We start from the raw sequence: 12,281 nt of genomic DNA, 5'->3' as shown, positions 1-12,281 counted from the left end.
GGGTGGCGCCATTCACGTTGTAGATGTCTACAGGCTCCGGTAACCCTTAACACTTAACAGCAGGTGAGCTGTGAGCTCGTCCACCCATCTATGCAATAAATAAATAAATAAACCATTTTATGATTATCCTCATCCGCCTTTATTCCCACTTTTATTTCAGAGTTCCCTGAAAATAGGTTAATCAGGAATCTCGGACTGTCCAAATTATCTCAAAAATAAGGTGAATGTTGAAATTAGCCGTCATATTTTAGAGTGCTCTATTAATGTCACATGAAAAAATCAATATCTGTTCTGTATCATGTATCTGTATTAAATCATTATTTTATTACCTATTTGTCATTTATTATCTCGTCTCAATGTTAAGTACTAACAAAGAGCTTAATTAGAAAAATGATGCGTTATTTTTCTTAATTTTTTTAATAACTATCTATTTTAGTTTTTAACTTATTTCTCTAGAGTCCATAATTCATAGATAATCAATAGATCTGCATCATGAAGGTTTTATAGAAGTAAAAGACGATTGCCTTGTCGGAAGAGGTTGACTAAAGTTTAATTGACGTGGAGCCACTGTGGTCATCCACAGTGCGTTTCCAGAGGTATTTTTTGCCATGTACCATCCGGCTATAGAATGAGCTCCGCTCCACGGTGTTTCCCGAGCGCTATGACATGTCCTTCTTCAAACGAGGCTTGTGGAGAGTATTAAGCGGTAGGCAGCGGCTTGGCTCTGCCCCTGGCATTGCTGAAGTCCATGAGCGACGGTAACCACTCACCATCAGGGGGGCCGTATGCTCGTCTGTCTACAAGGGCAATAAAAAAATCCAGAGCTTAGTCCGTTGAGTTGAGAGTTTAGTAATAGATGTTTAGATAATAGTTAATTAGTGAGAGTCTAGTACCTACTAAACGATCCGCTAAGACAAAACTTGTTCGTTTTAGAAGTCAAAACCTAACTGCGTCATTAAGGGGGAGCTACTTCGCAAATTCGCTTAGAACTGAGTTTTCAATAAACAGATAATAGCTATTTTTATTATGCAACATTAACAAATCATTAGAGTTGTAAAATGAACTCACAAGCTATGATTAGCATTCAATTTATTTATCACATTTTCTAAATCTTGATATTAACTGCAAAACTAGTTTTAATTATGTGTTCCACTCATCAAAACTAGATAAAATATGGTTAGGCTTTAGCTACTTTATGGATATATTTTATGGTGACGTTTAAAAATACCGCCTTAACTAATTATTGAAATCACCTATAAGATAAAGATACTAACTAACCTTAACTATGTAAATTTGTGACTAATCTATGCAAAACGTAAGCTGTAAGCTACAAAACTCCCCAAAAACCTGCGAGAAAATATTTCCTTAAAGATATAATCATAATAAAATGAAACATGAAAGCATGCAAATCAACAGATCATACATTAACTTAACAAGATTCGAGATTCGAGTTACGATTTCGCGAGGCTCTATCCGGCGGACCCTTTACATCATACGGAATCCATACCAATCATTTGTATCGAATTTAACATCGATAAAAATAAGGCGGAGTCGTAAAATGTTGAGAAATTCAACCGGTCCGCGCCTCTGTGCGCGCATAAATAATAATAATAAATGCATCTATATTCCCCATATCGTTGTAGAGGAAATCTTTAGGTGTAGTATCGGTAGCGAGGAGGGCTGAGTCTCAGGGGACACGCCCGGAGGGGCCCGACCTCTTACATATGGGAAATATGTTCTTTGTGCTATAAAAATTGGGTAATTTTATGCACTATCCGACGTAATGTGAACGATTGTACGACTCGTGTTTTGTTTGCTGTTGTATTTTTTTTTGTCGTATTAAAACTGTTTCATTTGTGAATAGATTGTGTGTAGTTGTGTGCTGTTAATGGTTTTAAAATTACATATTCATTATTACTCAATCAGTCCAAGTGCTCTGTACCGACTTAGTTAAGTCAAATAGGCATGTTTACGAAATAATATGTTATTTGAAAACGAATCGAAATATGGTAATTATAAATTAGTTGGCTTTGAAAACAAATCATTTCACAGTAAAAATTACAACAAATATTTAAAAAATCAAGGAGAATCTTCGACCGACCAATAATTTCGCAGAGTTTCCTTGATTATTCGGAGCAAAGAAGCGATTTAACACGGTAAAGTACTCTGTCGAACCGTTTTGGACACAATTACAAACGCGTAGGTACATTTTTTCATTTTGTTTTGGAGCTATTTTTGCCAATACTGGTGGCGTTAGACCTGGGTTGCGAATATTTTCGTGTCTCCTCTGCAAATCTCTCGAGAAATCGATGGTACTTTACACCCAAATTCTAGACAGTCGCGAGGTACGATATCTATGTTACTTAATAAACTAAAAATCTTCAGACGAGTGCAGCGTACAAAGAATTAGTTCGAGAAGCCAAAACTCTAACAAAAAGACTATTCATTTTTTTGAGGTAATTGTACATTAATCATAAATACTTATTTTAGTAGCCTCATATGTCTTGAACTGTGAACCAATTTGAAGTGTTCACGGCGTGGAGATAAAACAATGTTTTTTTTTTTTTAAGAACATGCGTACTTCACACGTTCGCAGCATTGACTCATACGATGACGGAATAACATCGAAAATCAAACACGCAAAACTTAATTTAGCTTAGTTGGATTGTGAGCCCGCGCGGGTAATGTACCACCACCCTTTTTTTTTTTTTTTTTTTTTTTTTTTTTTTGTCAGGAGGAAATCGCCGGACTTCCGCCCTTCACTGGGGATGAAGGGCGGGGCATGTCGGAGTCGAACCGACTAAAACCTCCTGTCTCTCAACAACCAACGTCCAAACCTCGCATGAGACAAAACTCATGAAAAGGCAAAGGGGGGAAAGTGAAGCGTTTAGTGCGGAGCACATCTCTCCCATCACCCTCCCCCTCGGGACGCCGGACTGGCGGTCGTCGGCGCCACGACCACCAGCCCTCTCGGTCGGCAGGCTATCCGAAGCCCGCCTAGATGGCGCCGGTTAGAATGGTCTATCCTACGGAATACCCCGCTGGGTCAGAACCAGCGTGGGTTGAGGATAGCCGGCCTTCCATCACCCGGATGCTCATGCATAAAACGCGTGCAGAGCTGCTTGCACGTCGTCTTCTTAGGCCCCCTTCGCCGGTCCCCAGGCCGACATGTGAGGGGACCCGAAACACTTAGAGGGCCAGGGCTTGGGCGATATCCGCCTCCCTGGCCCCCGCTCGACGGCGGCGGGCCTGTGCATCTCTCACGCGCCCCGCCGCCTCCTTCTGCGAGATGGTGCACTCGCAGAAGTCGAGCATCGCCTTCCACGACTCGTCGTCACCGAGCATCGATGCCACAACACTCGGCAACGACAAGTCGTTTCCTATTTTTGCGACGAGGACACGGCGCCACCCCTCCCATGCGGGGCAGGCGACGAGCGTGTGCTCCGCCGTGTCCAAGTCGCAACCACAATGGTGGCACTCTGCCGTCGGCTCGGCTCCGATCCGGTGCAGGAACTCACCGAAGCAACCATGCCCAGTGAGCACCTGCGTGAGCCGGAAAGTGAGGCGTCCTCTGTCACGATTCACCCAGTTCACAAGAACCGGGCGAATCGCCTCGACGGTCCTACGACCAGCCGAAGGATCGGCCAGCCGTCTAGACCATGACTCCAGTACGGACCGCCGAGATTGGGCCCTCCGCGCTCTGACCACACTGGGGCTGGGACGCGCCACGCCCCGTACACGAAGGTCAGCCCGCCACTGATAGTCAGCAGCGAGCGCCTCCGCCTCCAGGACCCAAGGCGGCGTCCCAGCCAGTACACACGCCGCCTCGAAAGAGATGGTGCGATAACCACGGATGACCCTGACCGCGATGGTGCGTTGCGGCCGTTGCAGCAGCTTCGCTACCCCCACGGCCAGGGACTGGCCCCACACGGGCGCCCCGTATAGGGCCATTGATCGCACCACCCCTGTATAGAGACGGCGCGTCACCTGGTCAGGCCCCCCAACATTGGGAAGGAGCCGGCTTAACGCGCCGGCCACCCCCAATAAACGAGGGACCAGATTCTGAAAGTGAGCACGGAAGGTCCAACGACTGTCTAGAATGAGGCCGAGGTACTTCAACTGCACCCCGACCCCGATACGGACGCCTCCAACCACGATATGGGCATCGACAGGTGGCACTCTCCGGGGCCTGTGGAACCACATGGCCTCGGATTTACTGAGCGCCACGTCGAGGCCCAATCTCCTGATTTTGCCGACGACATGCGCCACCCCAGCCGTAGCAAGACGGGCAGACTCAGCAAAACTCCCCCCCCGGGCCACGACCAACGTGTCGTCTGCGTAACAGATTACGCTCAGGCCCGGGAGGAGGGCACCCCTCAGCACCCAGTCATACCCGATATTCCACAAAAGAGGGCCGAGCACCGACCCCTGTGGAACACCGCGCACGACCGGGAACCGGTGCACGATCCCACCGTGTCCGGTACACGTGACCGATCTGTCTTCCAAGTAGGAACCCACCAGCCGGCGAAGGTAGGGGGGCACTCCGTGTCGTTCCAGCGCCCCCCCTATCACGGACCAGGGCAGGGTGTTGAACGCATTGGCGATATCGAGTGACACCGCCAAAGCCACCCCACCCCCGGAAACGGCTTCATCCGAGAGGGCCCGCACGCGAAGGATCGCGTCTACCGTTGAGCGGCCCTCTCGGAAGCCATATTGCTCCGCCGACAGATCGGGTCCCACCCTGACCAGATGCTGGATGATGCGGGCTGCCAGAATGCGTTCCAGCAGCTTGCCCACCTCATCCAGCAACACGATGGGACGGTACCCGGCAGCAGTATCCGCCGGGCGCCCCTCCTTTCTCAACAGCACGAGTCTGCCCGTCCTCCACGATGAAGGAAACCGTCCCGACTCGAGGCAGGAGTTGTAAAGCCTCAAGAGTCGGTCCCCCAGGGCACCAAGAGCCAAGGCCCAAACCCGGCCATGGACACCGTCCGGGCCGGGTGCAGTGTCCTTCGCGCACATTTTGCGCACGGCCACACGGAGCTCCGCCCCCGTTATATGGGGCACCTCGGCAGGGACTTCGCCGTCGTATTCCGGCGGCGAGTCCATAGCGGGCGCGACAAATCCCTCCCGCTCCTGCGGGAACAGCGCCGAGACGATGTCCCGCAGCTGCTGAGGCTGGAGACGCTCCGTGATCGGGGGGGCCCATGGGCGCATTTTATTGCGCACCATATGATAGGGCCGCCCCCACGGATCCTCATCCAGCGTCTCCAGGAGACCCTCCATGTGTTGATCCTTGGCTCTTCTGATGGCCAGCTGCAGTGCCCTCTGTGCGACGCGAAATGCGGCGTGCAGCCGGGCCTCTGCCGCCGCGAACGCAACTGGATCGTTGCGCCGCGGCAGGCGGCGGCGGCGATGCCTGGCGCACTCGCGCCTCGCCCGAATGCACTCCACGCGGAGTTGCGCAATTTCGGGCGACCACCAGTACGCCTGGCGATTAGGAAGTCGAGGGCCGATCCGGGGCATCGACACATCACAGATGCGACGCATCGTGTCCCGAAACCACCCTGCCTCGCCCTCGACCTCGACCGGGTGTGGACGCATGGGCGCCCACGCCGCCACTGTAGAGGCTTCCATCAGGAGCTCCTTATTCAGGCGCTTCAGTGCCCACTTGGGGAATGACCGGGACGCACCACGGGGGTGGTCCCCGAGGGCGTCCGCGACTGCGGAGCGGGCGGAGAGATCAAACCGAATATATCGGTGATCTGACAACGTCTCCGCCCCCTCCAAAACCCTCCAGTCGCGGATACGGCGCGCGATGGCCGGGCTCGCGAACGTAACGTCCACAATAGACTCGCCCTGCCACCGCACGCACGTCGCAACCGACCCTCTATTCAACAAACAGAGGCCGGCCGCGTTCGCCCACCTCTCCAGTAGCCTACCACGAGCGTCCGAGCGGGGGGAGCCCCATGCGATAGACTTCGCATTGAGGTCCCCCGCGAGAATCACTGGACGAGGAGCGAGGCGGCGAGCAATCGCCCCGATCTCGCCCAGGAAATGCCCGAACTCGACGGTAGGCCTGTTCGGAGAGAAGTACCACCACCCTGCCTATTTCTGCCGCGAAACAGTAATCCGTTTCGGGTTGAAGGGTGGGTCAGCCTTTGCACAATAGCAGATTCGATTTCAAAGCTCTGGCATCAGTGACGGCGTTCAGGCTGAGATGTTTTTGGGCCCCAGTAATTACATTACAGTATATGAAACGTGGCTTGTAATCTAAGCAATAAAAGTACTAAATCTAAGTAAAGTATTTAACTAAAATAACTAAAAACTAAATCTAAGCAATGAATCCTCAATATAAACTCACAATAGCTGGTGTACGTTTTCTCTTACTCCTGAAGTGGTGTTAACTGGTTTTAATTGTTCTCTAATTTAGACGAAAAAAGACGAAGTTAAATAAAAATAAAAATATATGTATTTTATAGAACTATCACTACCCTTAGTGTCTCGTTTGGAAAAAAATCAGAACTCTTTATACATAAGACATTCAATTGAAAATCACGTTGCCTACGTACGTAATCCTTCAATATTGACAACGAAATCAAAAGTTTTTTACACAAAAAATCGAAAATAGAACGCGGACATTTTTCAAACAGATAAAAAAAAATATCTTTAAAACAAAATAGCAAAGGGAACCTTCGTAGCTGGCAACCCACACCTTTTAAAGTTTCCTTGTCGTATTTACACAAGGACGGGCAAACGAAAAAAAAAAATGTAACAGTGAGATCTTAATTCATAAATAATTTATAACACAGTCGGCTCGTTCAAAAATAGTTTTTAAATATAAATGGGCTTTGCGTACGGTTAAACGTTGCCCGCATATTCAATTCACATCTTAGTCTTTTACATCGAATGTTAAAGTATTTATTTATTTAAGTGGACAACACTATAATTTCGTTCGTATTAGAATCGATTTGAAAATGTCGCATTTGCATGTTTAATATCATAGATTTTTTTTTTTTTTTCTATTTATGTCAATACATTTTAATGTTGCTTTCGTTTGGAAATGTCTGTATTCTGAAATTGAATTATGAAATTGTCACGATAAATCAGCTTTTATTTAAAACAACAATTCGGTAATTTTCAGATGATGGTTCAATTTTTTTTTTCAAATACGCTACCAGCAATATCAACAAAATGCAAACTGAAGTCGTTATCGTTTCAAAATATCGCACCTGCAGTGTTATAACGTCACTATGCAAATTATTTAATTTATCAGGTGAAGAATTTGAAAAATCAACATCTTAATACAACTATGTATATCGTTTTTCTCGACTAAAGAATTTTTATTTTTATTGTATAGGTTGAGGGAAGAGCTTTAGGGGGAAGAGAATCAGTAAAAGCAAAACATCTCACTAATAACTATTAAAAAATGGATTTTCTCAAACTCAGTTCAGTTTTAACAAGAATCGCATAAGTGACATTATAGCTCTGTATGTTCAATATATCGACGCTTGAAAGGCAAACGTGACTAAGCGACAATAACTGCTTTGTACATAAATGATAGGCAATAACCATATTCGATGCGCAAAAAAAAATATATTTCTAGGTCTATTCAAATCATTTCAATCCTACAGCTACTAGATACATTCTACTACAGCTAGATTCATTATTTTATTTTTTTCAGGTATTTCAACTTTAAACTAGTCTACTGTAAAGTTCACGCATTGTCGCTTAGTCACGTTTGCCTTTCAAGCGTCGATATAAAATCCTATAAAAAGTATTTCATTATATCACTATAGAGTATAAGACTATCATAGACGAGAGATACGTCAAATCTAATTTACTTGGATTATTTATTTTTTCTTCAAAAAATGTTAGTCCCCTAACACAGAGGGTTCGGCTAGGTTCCTTAATGCCTACTTTATGGCCCACGAACCGGGATACCTCATTTGGGGTTGCCTGTTCTCTAATCTGTAAATATAGTTGTGCACCCTTACGGTCAGCATATCGGGGGTGGCAACACTTAAAAACCTTTAATATAAATCGTGTAATTTTTCATTGAATTCAATTCTTGTGTAATGTAGGTTTGAAGATTCATTACAATGTTAAACTTTATAATAATTCAATAGATTTGTGCTCAAAATTTAAAAAGGATAATAGCTAGGAAGCTCTCTAAGTTCTAACTTAAACATTTTTGCATGTAGACAAAGAAAAAATAAAACAACTGAAATTCGATCTACCCTAATAACTTAGCTTATTTTAATATTATTAAATTTTGCCACTCAAACTTATAAAGCTATAAATTAGTAGTAATGTGAGCTCACAGCGGGAAGAAATTTCATGTCAACTTTTACACTGGTTTATTTTATACAATTTATTTATTTATTTTATTTATATTAGTATACTATTATACTAGCAGGCCCGGAAAACGTTGTTTTGCCATATTATTATATTTCTAGAAAAGATAAATAGCCTTGATACCAACTGCAGCGCCATCTGCGGGCTGATTTGTAAATCTGAACGATTCTCGAATCTACCTGAAAGTACACAGAAAATTTCATTAAAATCGGTCCAGCCGTTTAGGAGGTGTTCAGTGACAAACACACGCACAGAAAAAATATACTTATATCTATATATTAATACGTGAAGCAAAAACTTTGTACCCCTTTTTACGAAAATTGCGCGGACGAAGGAGTATGAAATTTTCCAAACTTATAGAGAATATAGAGAAGCAGTGCACAATGCAATTTTTTTTTTAAATTATTGTTTAGAAGTTCATTAAATCAATAAATAAAAACATTACACACACTACCATGTGTTTGACACACACACACACACACATGCATACTATTTATTTATTATTTGTCTCTATTAATATTTGTCTAAAGTGTAGTCTTGGCGAAATCTGTGATTATAGAAGTACAATAGTATCTGACAATAAAACCATATTAATGTTCAAACATATAATTTCAATAAATTATAGTCGAATTTCGACTGCCGGGGGACCACTAGTATATAAAGATATTTAAAGTTATTTCTGACATATCAATTAAGGAACGCTCCCGCAGGTACATTAAACTCTTACTTATACAATTACATTTGTTCCGATGTCTTCGAACTTACATAAAAAGAGTTCGAGTAAAAACAAATGACGAAGTTACAAAAAAGAAAAAAAAAAAAAAAAGAAAATTGAATTATACAAAAGGCTCGTGCCATAAAATCGTATGACCATCCCCTGCGACCACGGCGACAATTGCAGGGGCAGAAACGTTTCCATTCCCAGGGGTAGGAGTTTTTGTTTGCCCCTTTTCCTAGTTTACAGTTTGTGTATTCGTAACTATAAGTGCGTGAAGCTTTCGGAAAAATAAAAGCTAAATTCGAACATGGCAATCGCTGTTGTAGCTCGCAACACAAGTACTCTTTAAAGTGTTTTAGGTTTTTCGGATATTTTTTTTTTTCAATTTGTAGCATCATCTTCTTTAAAGTGTTTTTTAGTGTCGAGGTTTTCGGATATATATTTTCTTAAATTTGTAGCATCATCTCTATGAGCCGTTATTGATAATGTAGTTCAACTTATAACGCTGCTTAAAGACCTGGATGTTGATGTTGATTTTGATCGTTTTACAGAACCGTAAAAAATCTGTGCGTGTGGTTTTTTTTTATTGCTTAGTTGGTTGGACGAGCTCACAGCCCACCTGATATTAAGTGGTTATTGGAGCCCATAGACATCTACAACGTAAATGCGCCACCCACCTCGAGATATAAGTTCTAAGGTCTCAGTATAGTTACAACGGCTGCCCCACCCTTCAAACCGAAACGCATTACTGCTTCACGGCAGAAAAAGGCGGGGCGGTGGTGCCTACCCGTGCGGACTCACAAGAGGTTCTACCACCAATAATTACGCAAATTATAATTTTGCGGGTTTGATTTTTATTACACGATTTTATTCTTTCACCGTGGAAGTCAATCGTGAACAATTGCTAAGTACGTATTTCATTAGAAAAATTGGTACCCGCCTGCGGGATTCGAACATCGGTGCATCGCTAGATCCGAATGCACCGGACGTCTTATCCTTTAGGCCACGACGACTTAAACATTCGCAAACTATTCACAAACAAACACACATACACGCCACAACCTACGATTTTTTTAATGCTTATACCGGCAAACGGGCCGATGACCCATCCAGTGTTGGATGCTTATGAGATCTTGCTTGAGAGCTACGTTTCAGCTGTATTGTAATTACGCAAGTTTGCGGATTAGATTTTTACTACCCGACGTTATTATTTCATCATGACTCGCCAATGTTACCCAAATACGCATTTCGTTAGTAAAACGTACCGGTCTGCAGGCTTTGAATATCGGCACAGTCGGCGGTATTCAAATAGGCCATGGCGACTTTGAATTTTCTATAAGCTACAACATTTGTTCTTATTTTTACTGCTAAAATGGGTGGACGAGCTCGAGGCTCATCATCATCATCATCATTTCAGCCTATCGCCGTCCACTGCTGAACATAGGCCTCTCCAATAGATTTCCAGTGCGACCGGTCCATTGCCACCTGCATCCAACGAGACCCAGCGCTTTTTACTAGGTCGTCGGTCCATCTAGTAGGTGGCTCGAGGCTCACACGGTGTTAATTGGTTACAGAAGCCCGTGGACATCTACAACGTAAATGGCGTCACCGATCTTGAGACCTGAGTTCTAAGTCAAGTATTTTTCACTAACAGGTGCCTCGCCCTTCAAATCGAAACGCATTACTGCTTCAAGGCAGAAATAGGTAGTTTGGTTGTACCTACCCGTGCGGACTCACAAGACGTCCTACAAAAGCTACATCTTTGGCAATGTGATTTAGCAATGTAAGCTACATCTCATCATTGCCAAAAAAGTTCTATTAATTATAAGTTTGCGAGTATAAACACCAGTCTGGTCCTAAAATAGAATATGAGATACAATAATTGTAATTAATAACAAGTGCTATTAACACTCAAGCTAATTTAAACATCACCTATTTTGTAATAGTGAATTTCCTATACGCGCACTCAGATGTCAAATGTACGTGATATGGATTTAACAGGAAATTAAACATAAAAAGTGGTTCTAAGAAATCACAAATGATCCAACCGTTCATACACTGTACACGAGAAACATTAAGATAAGAATTTAATAAAGAAAAATCTAATAATTACAACACTATTAACGTCAAGCCAAACATCAATCACCGCGTATGATGTCATATGTGGTTAATCTCCATTGATTGATATCTATGTAAGCTTATCATTTATTTGATTCCCTTAAAGCGACACACGCTATGACGTTACATTCCGTAACTTTTGCTTTTTTCTCGCTCTGTAATTTTGTAATGTAAGAGATGTTTATTACAGTACAATTGTACCAACATACATAGTGAGGTGATAACTTAATTGTAATTGTTAAGGTTAATTGGCGCCGCCGACGTAAAAACAAGCATTGCTACTATACCTAAAATAGATTCGGCAACAAAGCCTTACACGAAATAGCTCGAAAGCTCACGGTGGACCGATCATACTGCAATACAGTACTCGTAATTCATTCCACGCCAAATGCCATACGAATATACGCTTTAGCTTTTGTGCTTAGAGGGCAAAATCGTTTGTTGATGGAGCTAGCAGCCGACCCATCAAATTGCACTCACAAGCGTATAGTATAACCCGATATTCATATGTCATATACACATTCGAGGGCGAAATAGGTGTGTGGCTACGAGATAAGAGGTATAGACTTTCAAATTGTTTATTGACTGGGTGTGTCATTAAACCGTTGTCTCGGTGTATACTGATGCCTATGTTAGTACTACATGCCTACATTATTACTAAATCTAATTAAAGACCTCACTCGGAGAACGTTTTTAAAATAATGGGTACCTTAAATTAACAATTAAGTAAAATTTTTTTATCCTGTTGATACGGGTTGGAATATTAGAGTGAAGTTACAAAATTATTGTATTGTTCGTATTCGCTATTCAATAATAGATTAATAAACGTTCCCGATAGTACTAGTTGTTTTGATATCTGTTTCTTCTATTTAATGACAGATGGCGTTACTCGTACCGGCATAAAATTAATGTATATATTTATAATTATATATTATATCTTTCAGTTGCGAATGTTTGACAATTCATCAATATATCTGCGCTTTATTTTTTAATAATTAAGCTTTAAACTTCCATTGGCTTTAATTTATTAACAATTCGATTCGTCGCAAATGTGTCGAATACAGAAAGCAAATGCCTAAACTTCGGA

The 12,281-nt window shown here is 43.0% G+C and overlaps 1 protein-coding gene across 3 annotated transcripts in view; it reads left to right on the top strand.

The window, feature by feature from the left end:
• The window catches only part of acj6 (abnormal chemosensory protein 6), a 97,066-nt gene that overhangs the window by 74,624 nt on the left and 10,161 nt on the right, over positions 1 to 12,281 (top strand). The gene's annotated exons all lie outside the window — the stretch shown is intronic.

The sequence above is a fragment of the Bombyx mandarina genome, chromosome 01, assembly GCF_030267445.1.
Source record: "Bombyx mandarina strain Sakado chromosome 01, ASM3026744v2".
In the NCBI taxonomy this organism is placed as follows: domain Eukaryota; kingdom Metazoa; phylum Arthropoda; class Insecta; order Lepidoptera; family Bombycidae; genus Bombyx; species Bombyx mandarina.
Note: the sequence above shows the minus strand (reverse complement) of the source record. Positions and strands in the feature narration are given on the sequence as shown.